At 70.9% G+C, this 6,000-nt stretch overlaps 16 non-coding genes across 16 annotated transcripts; all 16 read right to left on the bottom strand.

Annotated features, from left to right (window-relative positions):
- Positions 1–200: 200 nt before the first annotated feature.
- On the bottom strand, positions 201–319 carry LOC131087792 (5S ribosomal RNA). The gene has a single exon (XR_009114936.1). It is a non-coding gene; the product is annotated as a 5S ribosomal RNA (ribosomal RNA).
- A 259-nt stretch (positions 320–578) lies between these two features.
- Positions 579–697, bottom strand: LOC131087791 (5S ribosomal RNA). The gene has a single exon (XR_009114935.1). It is a non-coding gene; the product is annotated as a 5S ribosomal RNA (ribosomal RNA).
- A 259-nt stretch (positions 698–956) lies between these two features.
- LOC131087790 (5S ribosomal RNA) lies at positions 957–1,075 on the bottom strand. The gene has a single exon (XR_009114934.1). It is a non-coding gene; the product is annotated as a 5S ribosomal RNA (ribosomal RNA).
- Positions 1,076–1,334: 259 nt separating this feature from the next.
- LOC131087788 (5S ribosomal RNA) lies at positions 1,335–1,453 on the bottom strand. Its single transcript, XR_009114932.1, has one exon. It is a non-coding gene; the product is annotated as a 5S ribosomal RNA (ribosomal RNA).
- Positions 1,454–1,712: 259 nt separating this feature from the next.
- LOC131087787 (5S ribosomal RNA) lies at positions 1,713–1,831 on the bottom strand. Its single transcript, XR_009114931.1, has one exon. It is a non-coding gene; the product is annotated as a 5S ribosomal RNA (ribosomal RNA).
- A 259-nt stretch (positions 1,832–2,090) lies between these two features.
- Positions 2,091–2,209, bottom strand: LOC131087786 (5S ribosomal RNA). Its single transcript, XR_009114930.1, has one exon. It is a non-coding gene; the product is annotated as a 5S ribosomal RNA (ribosomal RNA).
- Positions 2,210–2,468: 259 nt separating this feature from the next.
- Positions 2,469–2,587, bottom strand: LOC131087785 (5S ribosomal RNA). The gene has a single exon (XR_009114929.1). It is a non-coding gene; the product is annotated as a 5S ribosomal RNA (ribosomal RNA).
- A 259-nt stretch (positions 2,588–2,846) lies between these two features.
- Positions 2,847–2,965, bottom strand: LOC131087784 (5S ribosomal RNA). Its single transcript, XR_009114928.1, has one exon. It is a non-coding gene; the product is annotated as a 5S ribosomal RNA (ribosomal RNA).
- A 259-nt stretch (positions 2,966–3,224) lies between these two features.
- Positions 3,225–3,343, bottom strand: LOC131087783 (5S ribosomal RNA). The gene has a single exon (XR_009114927.1). It is a non-coding gene; the product is annotated as a 5S ribosomal RNA (ribosomal RNA).
- A 259-nt stretch (positions 3,344–3,602) lies between these two features.
- LOC131087782 (5S ribosomal RNA) lies at positions 3,603–3,721 on the bottom strand. Its single transcript, XR_009114926.1, has one exon. It is a non-coding gene; the product is annotated as a 5S ribosomal RNA (ribosomal RNA).
- A 259-nt stretch (positions 3,722–3,980) lies between these two features.
- On the bottom strand, positions 3,981–4,099 carry LOC131087857 (5S ribosomal RNA). The gene has a single exon (XR_009114996.1). It is a non-coding gene; the product is annotated as a 5S ribosomal RNA (ribosomal RNA).
- A 259-nt stretch (positions 4,100–4,358) lies between these two features.
- LOC131087781 (5S ribosomal RNA) lies at positions 4,359–4,477 on the bottom strand. The gene has a single exon (XR_009114925.1). It is a non-coding gene; the product is annotated as a 5S ribosomal RNA (ribosomal RNA).
- A 259-nt stretch (positions 4,478–4,736) lies between these two features.
- On the bottom strand, positions 4,737–4,855 carry LOC131087779 (5S ribosomal RNA). The gene has a single exon (XR_009114924.1). It is a non-coding gene; the product is annotated as a 5S ribosomal RNA (ribosomal RNA).
- Positions 4,856–5,114: 259 nt separating this feature from the next.
- LOC131087778 (5S ribosomal RNA) lies at positions 5,115–5,233 on the bottom strand. Its single transcript, XR_009114923.1, has one exon. It is a non-coding gene; the product is annotated as a 5S ribosomal RNA (ribosomal RNA).
- Positions 5,234–5,492: 259 nt separating this feature from the next.
- LOC131087776 (5S ribosomal RNA) lies at positions 5,493–5,611 on the bottom strand. Its single transcript, XR_009114921.1, has one exon. It is a non-coding gene; the product is annotated as a 5S ribosomal RNA (ribosomal RNA).
- A 259-nt stretch (positions 5,612–5,870) lies between these two features.
- LOC131087775 (5S ribosomal RNA) lies at positions 5,871–5,989 on the bottom strand. Its single transcript, XR_009114920.1, has one exon. It is a non-coding gene; the product is annotated as a 5S ribosomal RNA (ribosomal RNA).
- Between the last annotated feature and the right edge of the window lie 11 nt (positions 5,990–6,000).

Here is a 6,000-nt window from a genome sequence, read left to right as displayed (position 1 = left end):
GGCACCGCACCGGCCACCACCGCCACCTCACCGCCACACCAGGCCCACGCCGGCCCCTGGGGACCCAGCCCGGGCCACCACTCGCCCCCAAGGACACAGGCCGCACCCCAAAAGCACTCCGGCCCCCTCCCTAAGGGCCCTGGCCCCGGCTGCCCCGGCAAAACGGGACACCGCCGGGCCACAAAAGGCACCAAAAGAGATGCCTACAGCACCCGGTATTCCCAGGCGGTCTCCCATCCAAGTACTAACCGGGCCCGACCCTGCTTAGCTTCCGAGATCAGACGAGATCGGGCGTTCTCAGGGTGGTATGGCCGTAGGCACCCACCGGCCCCTCCGCAGCGCCCTCGAGCAGCCGCCACCGGCCTCCCGGCACACGCCGGCACCGCACCGGCCACCACCGCCACCTCACCGCCACACCAGGCCCACGCCGGCCCCTGGGGACCCAGCCCGGGCCACCACTCGCCCCCAAGGACACAGGCCGCACCCCAAAAGCACTCCGGCCCCCTCCCTAAGGGCCCTGGCCCCGGCTGCCCCGGCAAAACGGGACACCGCCGGGCCACAAAAGGCACCAAAAGAGATGCCTACAGCACCCGGTATTCCCAGGCGGTCTCCCATCCAAGTACTAACCGGGCCCGACCCTGCTTAGCTTCCGAGATCAGACGAGATCGGGCGTTCTCAGGGTGGTATGGCCGTAGGCACCCACCGGCCCCTCCGCAGCGCCCTCGAGCAGCCGCCACCGGCCTCCCGGCACCCGCCGGCACCGCACCGGCCACCACCGCCACCTCACCGCCACACCAGGCCCACGCCGGCCCCTGGGGACCCAGCCCGGGCCACCACTCGCCCCCAAGGACACAGGCCGCACCCCAAAAGCACTCCGGCCCCCTCCCTAAGGGCCCTGGCCCCGGCTGCCCCGGCAAAACGGGACACCGCCGGGCCACAAAAGGCACCAAAAGAGATGCCTACAGCACCCGGTATTCCCAGGCGGTCTCCCATCCAAGTACTAACCGGGCCCGACCCTGCTTAGCTTCCGAGATCAGACGAGATCGGGCGTTCTCAGGGTGGTATGGCCGTAGGCACCCACCGGCCCCTCCGCAGCGCCCTCGAGCAGCCGCCACCGGCCTCCCGGCACCCGCCGGCACCGCACCGGCCACCACCGCCACCTCACCGCCACACCAGGCCCACGCCGGCCCCTGGGGACCCAGCCCGGGCCACCACTCGCCCCCAAGGACACAGGCCGCACCCCAAAAGCACTCCGGCCCCCTCCCTAAGGGCCCTGGCCCCGGCTGCCCCGGCAAAACGGGACACCGCCGGGCCACAAAAGGCACCAAAAGAGATGCCTACAGCACCCGGTATTCCCAGGCGGTCTCCCATCCAAGTACTAACCGGGCCCGACCCTGCTTAGCTTCCGAGATCAGACGAGATCGGGCGTTCTCAGGGTGGTATGGCCGTAGGCACCCACCGGCCCCTCCGCAGCGCCCTCGAGCAGCCGCCACCGGCCTCCCGGCACACGCCGGCACCGCACCGGCCACCACCGCCACCTCACCGCCACACCAGGCCCACGCCGGCCCCTGGGGACCCAGCCCGGGCCACCACTCGCCCCCAAGGACACAGGCCGCACCCCAAAAGCACTCCGGCCCCCTCCCTAAGGGCCCTGGCCCCGGCTGCCCCGGCAAAACGGGACACCGCCGGGCCACAAAAGGCACCAAAAGAGATGCCTACAGCACCCGGTATTCCCAGGCGGTCTCCCATCCAAGTACTAACCGGGCCCGACCCTGCTTAGCTTCCGAGATCAGACGAGATCGGGCGTTCTCAGGGTGGTATGGCCGTAGGCACCCACCGGCCCCTCCGCAGCGCCCTCGAGCAGCCGCCACCGGCCTCCCGGCACACGCCGGCACCGCACCGGCCACCACCGCCACCTCACCGCCACACCAGGCCCACGCCGGCCCCTGGGGACCCAGCCCGGGCCACCACTCGCCCCCAAGGACACAGGCCGCACCCCAAAAGCACTCCGGCCCCCTCCCTAAGGGCCCTGGCCCCGGCTGCCCCGGCAAAACGGGACACCGCCGGGCCACAAAAGGCACCAAAAGAGATGCCTACAGCACCCGGTATTCCCAGGCGGTCTCCCATCCAAGTACTAACCGGGCCCGACCCTGCTTAGCTTCCGAGATCAGACGAGATCGGGCGTTCTCAGGGTGGTATGGCCGTAGGCACCCACCGGCCCCTCCGCAGCGCCCTCGAGCAGCCGCCACCGGCCTCCCGGCACACGCCGGCACCGCACCGGCCACCACCGCCACCTCACCGCCACACCAGGCCCACGCCGGCCCCTGGGGACCCAGCCCGGGCCACCACTCGCCCCCAAGGACACAGGCCGCACCCCAAAAGCACTCCGGCCCCCTCCCTAAGGGCCCTGGCCCCGGCTGCCCCGGCAAAACGGGACACCGCCGGGCCACAAAAGGCACCAAAAGAGATGCCTACAGCACCCGGTATTCCCAGGCGGTCTCCCATCCAAGTACTAACCGGGCCCGACCCTGCTTAGCTTCCGAGATCAGACGAGATCGGGCGTTCTCAGGGTGGTATGGCCGTAGGCACCCACCGGCCCCTCCGCAGCGCCCTCGAGCAGCCGCCACCGGCCTCCCGGCACACGCCGGCACCGCACCGGCCACCACCGCCACCTCACCGCCACACCAGGCCCACGCCGGCCCCTGGGGACCCAGCCCGGGCCACCACTCGCCCCCAAGGACACAGGCCGCACCCCAAAAGCACTCCGGCCCCCTCCCTAAGGGCCCTGGCCCCGGCTGCCCCGGCAAAACGGGACACCGCCGGGCCACAAAAGGCACCAAAAGAGATGCCTACAGCACCCGGTATTCCCAGGCGGTCTCCCATCCAAGTACTAACCGGGCCCGACCCTGCTTAGCTTCCGAGATCAGACGAGATCGGGCGTTCTCAGGGTGGTATGGCCGTAGGCACCCACCGGCCCCTCCGCAGCGCCCTCGAGCAGCCGCCACCGGCCTCCCGGCACACGCCGGCACCGCACCGGCCACCACCGCCACCTCACCGCCACACCAGGCCCACGCCGGCCCCTGGGGACCCAGCCCGGGCCACCACTCGCCCCCAAGGACACAGGCCGCACCCCAAAAGCACTCCGGCCCCCTCCCTAAGGGCCCTGGCCCCGGCTGCCCCGGCAAAACGGGACACCGCCGGGCCACAAAAGGCACCAAAAGAGATGCCTACAGCACCCGGTATTCCCAGGCGGTCTCCCATCCAAGTACTAACCGGGCCCGACCCTGCTTAGCTTCCGAGATCAGACGAGATCGGGCGTTCTCAGGGTGGTATGGCCGTAGGCACCCACCGGCCCCTCCGCAGCGCCCTCGAGCAGCCGCCACCGGCCTCCCGGCACCCGCCGGCACCGCACCGGCCACCACCGCCACCTCACCGCCACACCAGGCCCACGCCGGCCCCTGGGGACCCAGCCCGGGCCACCACTCGCCCCCAAGGACACAGGCCGCACCCCAAAAGCACTCCGGCCCCCTCCCTAAGGGCCCTGGCCCCGGCTGCCCCGGCAAAACGGGACACCGCCGGGCCACAAAAGGCACCAAAAGAGATGCCTACAGCACCCGGTATTCCCAGGCGGTCTCCCATCCAAGTACTAACCGGGCCCGACCCTGCTTAGCTTCCGAGATCAGACGAGATCGGGCGTTCTCAGGGTGGTATGGCCGTAGGCACCCACCGGCCCCTCCGCAGCGCCCTCGAGCAGCCGCCACCGGCCTCCCGGCACACGCCGGCACCGCACCGGCCACCACCGCCACCTCACCGCCACACCAGGCCCACGCCGGCCCCTGGGGACCCAGCCCGGGCCACCACTCGCCCCCAAGGACACAGGCCGCACCCCAAAAGCACTCCGGCCCCCTCCCTAAGGGCCCTGGCCCCGGCTGCCCCGGCAAAACGGGACACCGCCGGGCCACAAAAGGCACCAAAAGAGATGCCTACAGCACCCGGTATTCCCAGGCGGTCTCCCATCCAAGTACTGACCGGGCCCGACCCTGCTTAGCTTCCGAGATCAGACGAGATCGGGCGTTCTCAGGGTGGTATGGCCGTAGGCACCCACCGGCCCCTCCGCAGCGCCCTCGAGCAGCCGCCACCGGCCTCCCGGCACCCGCCGGCACCGCACCGGCCACCACCGCCACCTCACCGCCACACCAGGCCCACGCCGGCCCCTGGGGACCCAGCCCGGGCCACCACTCGCCCCCAAGGACACAGGCCGCACCCCAAAAGCACTCCGGCCCCCTCCCTAAGGGCCCTGGCCCCGGCTGCCCCGGCAAAACGGGACACCGCCGGGCCACAAAAGGCACCAAAAGAGATGCCTACAGCACCCGGTATTCCCAGGCGGTCTCCCATCCAAGTACTAACCGGGCCCGACCCTGCTTAGCTTCCGAGATCAGACGAGATCGGGCGTTCTCAGGGTGGTATGGCCGTAGGCACCCACCGGCCCCTCCGCAGCGCCCTCGAGCAGCCGCCACCGGCCTCCCGGCACCCGCCGGCACCGCACCGGCCACCACCGCCACCTCACCGCCACACCAGGCCCACGCCGGCCCCTGGGGACCCAGCCCGGGCCACCACTCGCCCCCAAGGACACAGGCCGCACCCCAAAAGCACACCGGCCCCCTCCCTAAGGGCCCTGGCCCCGGCTGCCCCGGCAAAACGGGACACCGCCGGGCCACAAAAGGCACCAAAAGAGATGCCTACAGCACCCGGTATTCCCAGGCGGTCTCCCATCCAAGTACTAACCGGGCCCGACCCTGCTTAGCTTCCGAGATCAGACGAGATCGGGCGTTCTCAGGGTGGTATGGCCGTAGGCACCCACCGGCCCCTCCGCAGCGCCCTCGAGCAGCCGCCACCGGCCTCCCGGCACCCGCCGGCACCGCACCGGCCACCACCGCCACCTCACCGCCACACCAGGCCCACGCCGGCCCCTGGGGACCCAGCCCGGGCCACCACTCGCCCCCAAGGACACAGGCCGCACCCCAAAAGCACTCCGGCCCCCTCCCTAAGGGCCCTGGCCCCGGCTGCCCCAGCAAAACGGGACACCGCCGGGCCACAAAAGGCACCAAAAGAGATGCCTACAGCACCCGGTATTCCCAGGCGGTCTCCCATCCAAGTACTAACCGGGCCCGACCCTGCTTAGCTTCCGAGATCAGACGAGATCGGGCGTTCTCAGGGTGGTATGGCCGTAGGCACCCACCGGCCCCTCCGCAGCGCCCTCGAGCAGCCGCCACCGGCCTCCCGGCACACGCCGGCACCGCACCGGCCACCACCGCCACCTCACCGCCACACCAGGCCCACGCCGGCCCCTGGGGACCCAGCCCGGGCCACCACTCGCCCCCAAGGACACAGGCCGCACCCCAAAAGCACTCCGGCCCCCTCCCTAAGGGCCCTGGCCCCGGCTGCCCCGGCAAAACGGGACACCGCCGGGCCACAAAAGGCACCAAAAGAGATGCCTACAGCACCCGGTATTCCCAGGCGGTCTCCCATCCAAGTACTAACCGGGCCCGACCCTGCTTAGCTTCCGAGATCAGACGAGATCGGGCGTTCTCAGGGTGGTATGGCCGTAGGCACCCACCGGCCCCTCCGCAGCGCCCTCGAGCAGCCGCCACCGGCCTCCCGGCACACGCCGGCACCGCACCGGCCACCACCGCCACCTCACCGCCACACCAGGCCCACGCCGGCCCCTGGGGACCCAGCCCGGGCCACCACTCGCCCCCAAGGACACAGGCCGCACCCCAAAAGCACTCCGGCCCCCTCCCTAAGGGCCCTGGCCCCGGCTGCCCCGGCAAAACGGGACACCGCCGGGCCACAAAAGGCACCAAAAGAGATGCCTACAGCACCCGGTATTCCCAGGCGGTCTCCCATCCAAGTACTAACCGGGCCCGACCCTGCTTAGCTTCCGAGATCAGACGAGATCGGGCGTTCTCAGGGTGGTATGGCCGTAGGCACCCACCGGCC

Source organism: Melospiza georgiana, chromosome 10 (assembly GCF_028018845.1).
Source record: "Melospiza georgiana isolate bMelGeo1 chromosome 10, bMelGeo1.pri, whole genome shotgun sequence".
NCBI classification, from domain to species: domain Eukaryota; kingdom Metazoa; phylum Chordata; class Aves; order Passeriformes; family Passerellidae; genus Melospiza; species Melospiza georgiana.
Note: the sequence above shows the minus strand (reverse complement) of the source record. Positions and strands in the feature narration are given on the sequence as shown.